Below are 9,007 nucleotides of genomic sequence, written 5' to 3' on the forward strand. Positions count from 1 at the left end.
AGCTCTTTCAGAAAAAATTTTTTTTTTTTAAAGTTATAACATTGTTATAACGTTACCAAAAATTTATAACTTTACCAGGTAGCATTTAAGCAAGACATCACTACTATGAATTAATTAAATTTCTCCATCTCTTAACATTACATTACATTAAATTACAACCAAAAAATACTGAACAGAGTTTACACATTATCTTTAACACGTAATATCATAAATACTGTAAATAAAAATACCTCTGAAGGTACTACATCTGCTTAAACATTCAAAAGTATCTCCAGAGATTAGTTTGAAACCACGACACAACAAAATACAGTTGAACAGTTCATCATCATGTTCACAACATCCTCCGACTTCTTAAACTTACAGTAATATGGTTTTAAACCACCCATTTAAGCTAGCATGGTTGAGAAGGGCGGCTTGACCAGAAACCATAGTTTCACTTTTTTCCTGTGTTAAACACAAAGTCAATATTGAGTTTTTTTCTTCGGTTGCGTATGGAACGCAATTAACGTTCTGTTTCAAAACGTTAGTCACTAGTTTTATTTTGAAAGCGTACCCGGACGTTGCATAATTATTGTTGCTAACTTCACCGCCGAGACGTCCAAAACCGACACTAAAGGGGTCTTAAGGCGTTAACCCAGGCCGTAATAAAGCTGAGACCTAAGAAGCCTAACTGAGAATTTTTTCAATCTCATTTGTAATGTTCTGTATGGCCTAGATAGTCTTTACTTTACAGAGAAAATACTTTTTTACTTCGACGCATTTATATGGTTTTTCATTTTTCATCAAATACAATCATTAAGCACATCATTGATGAGCTGGTAGTGATAGATGATCTGTCTCAGAGAAACGGTACCAGCCCTGTCACGGTGAGGCTTTTACCCTGTAAAGTTAGTTGGGGCATCTTTCGGGTAGTCTTAGTAGCATCCTTTGGGCTTTGCCACTGGTAGATTTAGACGTTATGCTGAGATTGTTTATATTCTTTCATGGTAAAGTATCAAAAAAACAGGCAGTTAATCTACATTATAACTTTTTTTAAACTTTCCAAATGATCTTATGAACCATTAACAACTCATATATAAATGGTTTGTCATTAATATAATACTTCATTTATAAATAGTGAACCGATCATATATAAAGTATGAAAATACAATTATTAAGCACATTATAGATGAGCTTATTAATAAAGAATACAACATGTATAACTATGTTTATAAATGACTTACTAATGTGTATTAACATAAGAACAATGGTTTATAAATGATGAATTAAAATGTACTAATACTTAACAACTGCTTCATAGTGTGTAGATAATAAAAAAATTAAACATTTATAACTATGTTTATGAATGACTTACTAATGTGTATTAATGTATGAACAATGCTTTATAAATGATGAATTCCGTATTTACTAATACTTAACTAATGCTTTATAGTGTGTAGTTATTATAAAGTGCTACCTGTATTTCTCACAGAACGCAAGCATTTTGACTTGTAACAGAGTTACAATATATATATTTACAGTTTATAAAGTGTTTTATATTGTCCATCATTGTCAAATATGAATCCTGCATGCTGTATATAGACATGTTTGCATGCATGTACTGTACTAGTTCATGTTTATAAAGCAATCTATTACATTACCCATTCAATATTTATTCCTTCACTGTATTTGTATTTGTTTACAATTTACAGAAAGACTTGATTGTATACAGACATTGTGTGATGTTGGTCATCATTACTTTTTAAATATATTTTTATATACACATATTTTTTACCTACTTGTATGTACATAAAAATTCTATGATTAATCTTTATCCAGATTTGTTGTCCTTTTTTTAGCTATATGTCTCTTTCTATCTTCCTGTAAATTGTTCTGTGTGTAAAACTAAGAGCAAAAACCAAATTCCTTGTATGTGTACATAGATTTGGCCAATGGACCTGAATCTGATTCTGATTCAAGTAAAGTGTCTGAGTACTTCTTACACCACTTAAGGTATCCAGTAGTGGTGGAAAGTAAGTACACTTACTCAAGTACTGTACTTCTACTTTTCGTTTCCATCTTATCTTACTTTATAACCTACTCCACTACATTTGAGAAGGAAATATTGTTACAATATTGGAGTTACTAGTTACCTTTCAGATTAAGATTTTACAAACAAAAAATATAATCAATTTATGTAATGTGATAGTTGTAGATTAAACTATCCAGCAGTATATAAAGTAGTTTTTAAAGTAATTTTAATTAGATCAACCTCCAACAGCTGTAAAATTAAAATGCTGCTTCTGTGTTAATGCTTTAATAAAAAGATCATGTAATCATTTTCTTTATCACAGCGATTGCAGTGATGAGGGGTGGAGATGAGTTGTGACAACAAGGAACACCAACAAGTGCAATGGGATATAATAAGACATGGCTATTGACCCCTTCACCTCCATAAAAGAAAGGAGAAAGAGAAGATCAAATAACATGAGTGAAATACACCCTTGACTGCTAGCTGTTCTTTTCTGGTTGAATTTCTCTGTGTGGCTGCACGTGTGTATTTGACTCCTTGCTGTGTGGTTATTGATGTTATGGAGGCTATATGATATGCTGTGCTTTGTCTGTCCGGCCACTGCTGATACTGCCTACCATGGTTTTCAATAATTTGTAATTTCCCAAATTTTACATTATTGGTTACTCAGTCGTCTGCTGATGGTCTGTGATTTGTGAGTAGAGCCAGGTTTGCTAGTTGCTTGTACGAATTTCTTCATTTTTGTTTTGTTTTTAAGATGTGTTGCATTATGAGTAAAAAGAATGATAAGTAGGTAACTACTGCATTTGAAAGCTGTCTTGTGTAATTTTAACTTTTGAAATTTATAACGCATAAATATCCCACAATAACAGAAAGCCCACCAAACAGTATTCTCAAAGCCATCAGCATATCTTATAGCGTTTCTCTTTTCAAAAGAGCTTTTCTAATGTCGCTGCCTTTACAATTAATCTCTATTCTTTCCATATTTAAAACCAATGTATTAAAATGTGTTTTATGAAATGTGTTGACACTGCAGTGGGGCTATAACCCTTCTACTGATACATCAAGAAAACAAGAAATGAGTTTTTGCCCATGTAATATTTGCATGGACAAAACAAAAGCTACAGTTTATTCCATTTATGGCATTGAATATTGTCACAAAATGCAATACCAATAAAGTCAACGTTATACACAAAATATGTAAAAAACAAACTTATTTGATGTATTTTTATTATATCAAAAAACTATAACTAGTGCTTCTATAATAACTTATGTTTTCTGGGACTCTCATTGTTCACAGCCCACTTCTCTGTGATTTACCATCTTGGAATATATTCATGCCTTGCTCCTTTCCGTACTTTTCATGATTTGAGCAGAGTTGAGAGTCAAGTTGAAATTTTTCTATATTCATGAGACCAAAATAACAGTCTATTGCACAGTGAGCCTGTGGGGGGAAAATGGGAAAGAATAACATAACAAATCCAGACAGAGAGAGCCACATAGCTGTGCCACCACCACTTCCAATCTTCAGCCGGAGATGAGTATCAGTCTGGTCAAAGAGTCTTCCTGTGTGTCGGAGCCGTCCTTGGAACTATTTAATCACAACATGGAACTCTGTGGCAAATTGTTGCTCTCTGATTGGCCCACGCTTGACAGCCATGACCATATGGTGGGAAGTGATATACCTACCTGCTATCTTCCTGTGAGTGATGTCTCCAGTAAAAATGATTACTTCATTTAACCACGCATTATTCGGTTGGCTAGGGGTTGGAGGAAAATAAAAATTTATTAGCCCATCGGGTGGTAAAGCACAGCACACCAGCTGAGTCTTTCGAGTGCTCGCGTGATTGCCTCAAATGTTACTTTTTTCTGAAAATAAATCTGTTAATAAAATATTGAACAAAATATTTATGTGAGTTAATTAATCCTTAAAACAATGCACAGCACACAGGTGTTTGTAATGGCTTTAAGTTTTTAAAGTTTCAGTGTCTTTTCTTGATGATTTCTATGACGTTTGATGTATGAAAAGGTGAATTAGGCCAGTGGCTCTTTACCTGGGGGTAGGGACCCACATATGCGCTCATGAGATTAATCTAAGGAGTTAGCAGATGATTACTGGAACAGGACATAATGTGAAACAGAATTCTTCTTGAATTAATCTCATGAAATGCTATATAGTTTTGCATCTTCAGGGAAACTCACTCTGTGATTGATCAGTAACTGTACTACTTACCCCGCCCACACCACCACTATTTATAGGAAGTGCATTAACATTCTATAAATGCTTTTGAACACACTATAATGTAGTTGTAAGCCAATATAAGCATTTATTAATATATCAACAACTACAGTAAGTGGAAGCTGGTGTATAATCGATAGTGAATAACAATATAGGATGTCTTCATTTGTCAACAAACATTGTATATTAATACACACTTAAAATGTCTATTTCTGCTTACACCTACATTATAGTGTGCTATAAACCATTTATTACATTTATATATACTGCTTATAAATGTGAAATCTCAAAGAGTAAAGTGTTTGAACAGATTGAACTGATCACATGAAACCTGTGATGATTGGTCAAAAAGTAGACTTAGATTTGTATCAAGGCATCACCATCAGAAAAGGTTGGAAACCTCTGATTTAGTTTAAATACAATAATAAATGTTGTAAAAAAGCTCTGCCATAAACACAATTCCTGCTTATGGTCAATTCCACAGTGGCAAGTGGAAAACCTCATAATTGAGAAAATGTCCTGTGTAGTGATATTTGCCAGACAATTGTACAGTGATACAGAAATTACATTTACATACCAGGTCTCATCGAAGAAGCGGTGCAGATATGTGGCATTTAGGTAAATGTCACCCAAAGGAATAAACAATCTCAGAGTCTCATTTCACATCCTCAGACCATTATTCATTAGTGGTGATTGACACACACTGCAATTAGGTCAAATAATATATTTTAACTTAACAAAGCCACAAATAAATGCCAATAAATGAACTTTAGCACTGGGAATCTTGTGTTAAATGATGGCAATATGGGATATCATTTAGCAATTACCATTATGCGTGCCACATGTGAATTTGAACATACTACGTCACTGCCTAGTTCAGCCATTAAACCAACAAATTTAATAATGCGCTCATTATGCATGTGCTCGAGTGTGCTTTTAATGTCGAAAAAGTAGGGATTTTTATGAGACCCCGTTGTGCGAGAGCACAGAGACAATATTAAGTTACAAAATTGAGTTATCCTCTCAGCTAAGTCAATCCCAAGGACTCTTATTACATTACCCAATGACATGCAGATATATACGGCAGTAAACTGAATATTAAGAAGAGCATGTGATTATGTCAATCTGCTATGGTAATGAGAGAGAAATAATTCAGGGCTTGCAAAGGCTCAATGGAAAGATCTCGTGTGTATCCAATGTTTGGACGGATCTTATGGTATAATTATACAAGAGGCGAAGATTATTAAAATGAAATATTCAATTCGGAGAACAGGGGCTTTAGCTGTAACAGTAAGCCACTCCGCTACTGACATGCCAGCCTACAGAGTTTTCATTGTCTAGTTACTCAATACTGAGCGTTATCGTAGTTGTTGACCTTGTTAGAGAAAGTGACAGTTTGCTGTAGAAATTATACAATGCTTTGGAAATCTCTTGCTTCCCGCAATTGAAAGGTTCTCCAAAAAATGCTTCTAATTCACTGTCAAGGTGCTCTGATAAGTGCTGAGGAACTGACATATTTGCTGATAGGGATACACAAAGCATGCTGTATGTGGGATTCTGCACCGCCGCTCTTGATTCTCCTTATCACTCAGCTATAAATCAGTCATAACCAACTGCTGAGCTGTGAAAGACAGTGTTGTTCTGGACACCTTCATTTATTTACCCTTCCTTGTTTACACATGACATTTACACGTACTGTTTCATTTTTACTGAACCACCTAGAGTTCTGTTGAGAATAAACTGCATGCTCCTTATTTTCAAGTGAGTGAAATCGTGACTTTCTATGCTTTTATTTTTCTATACGTGATGTTTACAAGATTGGGCAATTTACCTTGAACTATAGGCTCTGTTGCATTCTTCAGCAAATTGAGTTTTAAAGAACTATGTTTGCAAAAACCGCATAAGGAAAATATCAATATGACAGCAAGTTCACTCAAAGTTTGTGCAAGATTCCCAAGGTAGAACATCTTCAACCTGTGGCCAAGTAAAACCTTTTATTCATCCTTTTACCGCCTCCTGTTTGTTACAATCCATTAAGACTGATGATGACCCTTTTCGTCAGCCACAGATAACACATTCCCCTTGTCAAAAGCTATCAGCAAAACCGTTCTCTGTGACAAGCAGATTAAATTCACCACCTGATAGCCTCCTTGAATGATTTGGAAAAAATAGAGAAATTAAACATATTTTGTTCCCGTTCAAAATTCTGTGAGACACATCTTCATGACCTAATAATTGTACTGAGCTTTCTCGTGCCAGTAGTAGCCTAAAGCATATAGAAATAGGTCCAATAATTGGAAGGTTATTGGTTTAAACCCCTGACACCCCCAACACCTGAAGCGGAGAATGAACAAGTAGTGCTCTTCTTTTCTTACCAGCTAATGTTGAAGTGCCCTTGAGCAAGGCAATTAACTACTATGTGCTCAAGTGAAATGACTCAGTGGCTGATATCGGGGGCTGTCTTTGTGCGTGGCAGCTCCCAGATGTGAATTTACGTCATGGCTATGAAGCAGACTGCACCTGAAAAATTTTGTGAATTTGCAGCAAGAAAAGATTCCTGAAAAGTAAAGAACTTAACTGTGTTCATCAGGTGGACCACAGCATGTAACAGGTAGAGATGACCTGAGCGATCGGTATTGGCTTAATGAACTTGGTCAAATACTGATCCTGTCTTAACTCTACTGTGTTTGGAACACCTCAGCCTGATAACATTTGCAGCACTGCTGTCCTTTATGACAGCCTGTAGTACAAGCATTTTGCTGCGTATACTATTGAAAATTAAGGGGGTGCTGGTGTTAATGACAAATGAGTTCAGTGACCCAGATTGGCAAAACACACAAATTTATAAAGCTCTAACGCTAATGAATCTGTTGTTAAATCTTCCATCTATCCTCTCTCTTTCATATTAGCAAAGAGCAATGCAACACTAAGGTAGCAGCTACTCACTTTTAGCCAGCGCTGATCTTCGCTTATGACAATTAAAATGACAAACGTCACCGGCAGCAGGTCATATCATCTGTCACTAACTAACACTAAATCCATGAGTAACTTGATTGCAGGCCAGGACTGGATGTTGTGTCAGAGAAATGTGATGAGAACCAATGCAATGTTGGCTGTTACTGTTTAGGGTGTTGATCATATTATGTTCTGGTTGAGGTATATTAAACTCACCAGAACTTTAAATTGGAATGTAGTATTTTTACATTGTTACTGCCGCTTTTAATGGATTAAACTGTCTACCACTGCAATTGGAGATTTAATTGGTCTTAATGTTAATTATTATTTGTACTCTTTTCCTGCCCCGCAGGTGTTGTTAATTTTTTTTAATGGATGTTTGATTGCGTGGTTGGTTGTTGTTGAATGTGAATATATATGCAGGTTTGTTATATTGAGAAATGCTTGATCACAACGGCTTTACTGAAAAGTCACTATTCCAATAAATGTTGAAAATGTGCAGGAGCAGGTTTTTGTTACCGAAAAACCAATGCATAAAAGGAATTACCCGGTGATCTAAAATAAACAAACTACATGCACAATAACATTAATTACATGATTTAATATTTAAAGTTTTAAATTATACTAAAAAGGCAAACTAGTACAGACTGGAAAGTGAGGTAATAATAGAATTAAAATGCAAACAGCTGCAAATGATTTGTACTTCTCTTCTAAAACATTCTTTGTATTCTGGACCGTGCAAAGTTATTTGTTTGTTTTCTGCCTTCAGTTTAATAAGGCTGCTAATATCAATTACACTAAAGATTGCCTTGTGCTTGTGCCTCTGTTGCTGGTGTTGTGCACTCGGGAGAGATCAGCAGCAGGAAGAGATCTAACCTCTAAACATAGGATTTCTAATTGCTCTGACATTGCTCACGCCATTGGGCCTCATTTGTATGTTCAGGTGAAGGAGCAATTTGGTCTAATGCATTGACACAGATCATTTCCCTCCACCCCTTCTTTCGCTCCTCACCTCACTTCATCAGCTGAAGGTGGACGGGCAGAGAGAGTAATATACTGAACCCATCTGTTCATCTGTCAGACCTTTTCTCCTCACAATTTATGGCACATCTATTTGTTGAAGTGTCTTCCCTCCCACAGAGGCCCCAGAGAGAAACTGCAGAAGTGAACAATTCTCACACCGGTCTCACAACCTGTGAAGCTGATTTGATGACTCGAGCTGGATCATTTGTGATGGAGGCTTCAGAAGCATTCCAGACTAATGGCAGTCAAGCCTACAAATTGCACCCACTTAAACCCATATATTGGTAAGCCCACTGTCTGAGCCTAAGAGGAGTCTGCCTGACTCCACCGAGACAGGTGTGCTTCTGGCAGCTCTCTCTGAAGTATTGTCAGGCATCTTTTAGCAGTTCCGCCCATATCAAAAGCAGCTAGAGAGATGGGGAGTGGATGATCCTGCATCCCCTAAACCAGCTGCTTCCTTTGATCTACTTGCTAGGTTCACTTGGTTTGGATTATGAAGCCATCTTTATATGCACACTCACATATTTTATCCAGCAGGAAGCCAGAATCTGTGCCATCTGACATAACCTCTAAAACAACTGCTGATTAACAACAGAAGGCCAATCAATTCCCTCTGTGAGCAAGCTCAGGATTCACTATTGCTCCTATGGCAGACATATGCTAATTTTTTCACTTAGCATAAATTATAGTCTAGTATGCTTCTGTGCCTGTGCTGGAGGTCTCCTACTAGTGTTGTCACACTGCATTAATGCTAGATATCAGGTTCAGATATTTATTCA

The 9,007-nt window shown here is 36.1% G+C and overlaps 1 long non-coding RNA gene across 1 annotated transcript; it reads left to right on the forward strand.

The window, feature by feature from the left end:
• Window positions 1-454: 454 nt before the first annotated feature.
• On the forward strand, window positions 455-3,079 carry LOC123957966. Its single transcript, XR_006821950.1, has 3 exons — window positions 455-866; window positions 1,923-2,012; window positions 2,334-3,079. It is a non-coding gene; the product is annotated as an uncharacterized LOC123957966 (long non-coding RNA).
• The last annotated feature ends 5,928 nt before the right edge of the window (window positions 3,080-9,007 follow it).

This window comes from Micropterus dolomieu, linkage group LG19 (genome assembly GCF_021292245.1).
Source record: "Micropterus dolomieu isolate WLL.071019.BEF.003 ecotype Adirondacks linkage group LG19, ASM2129224v1, whole genome shotgun sequence".
NCBI lineage: Eukaryota > Metazoa > Chordata > Actinopteri > Centrarchiformes > Centrarchidae > Micropterus > Micropterus dolomieu.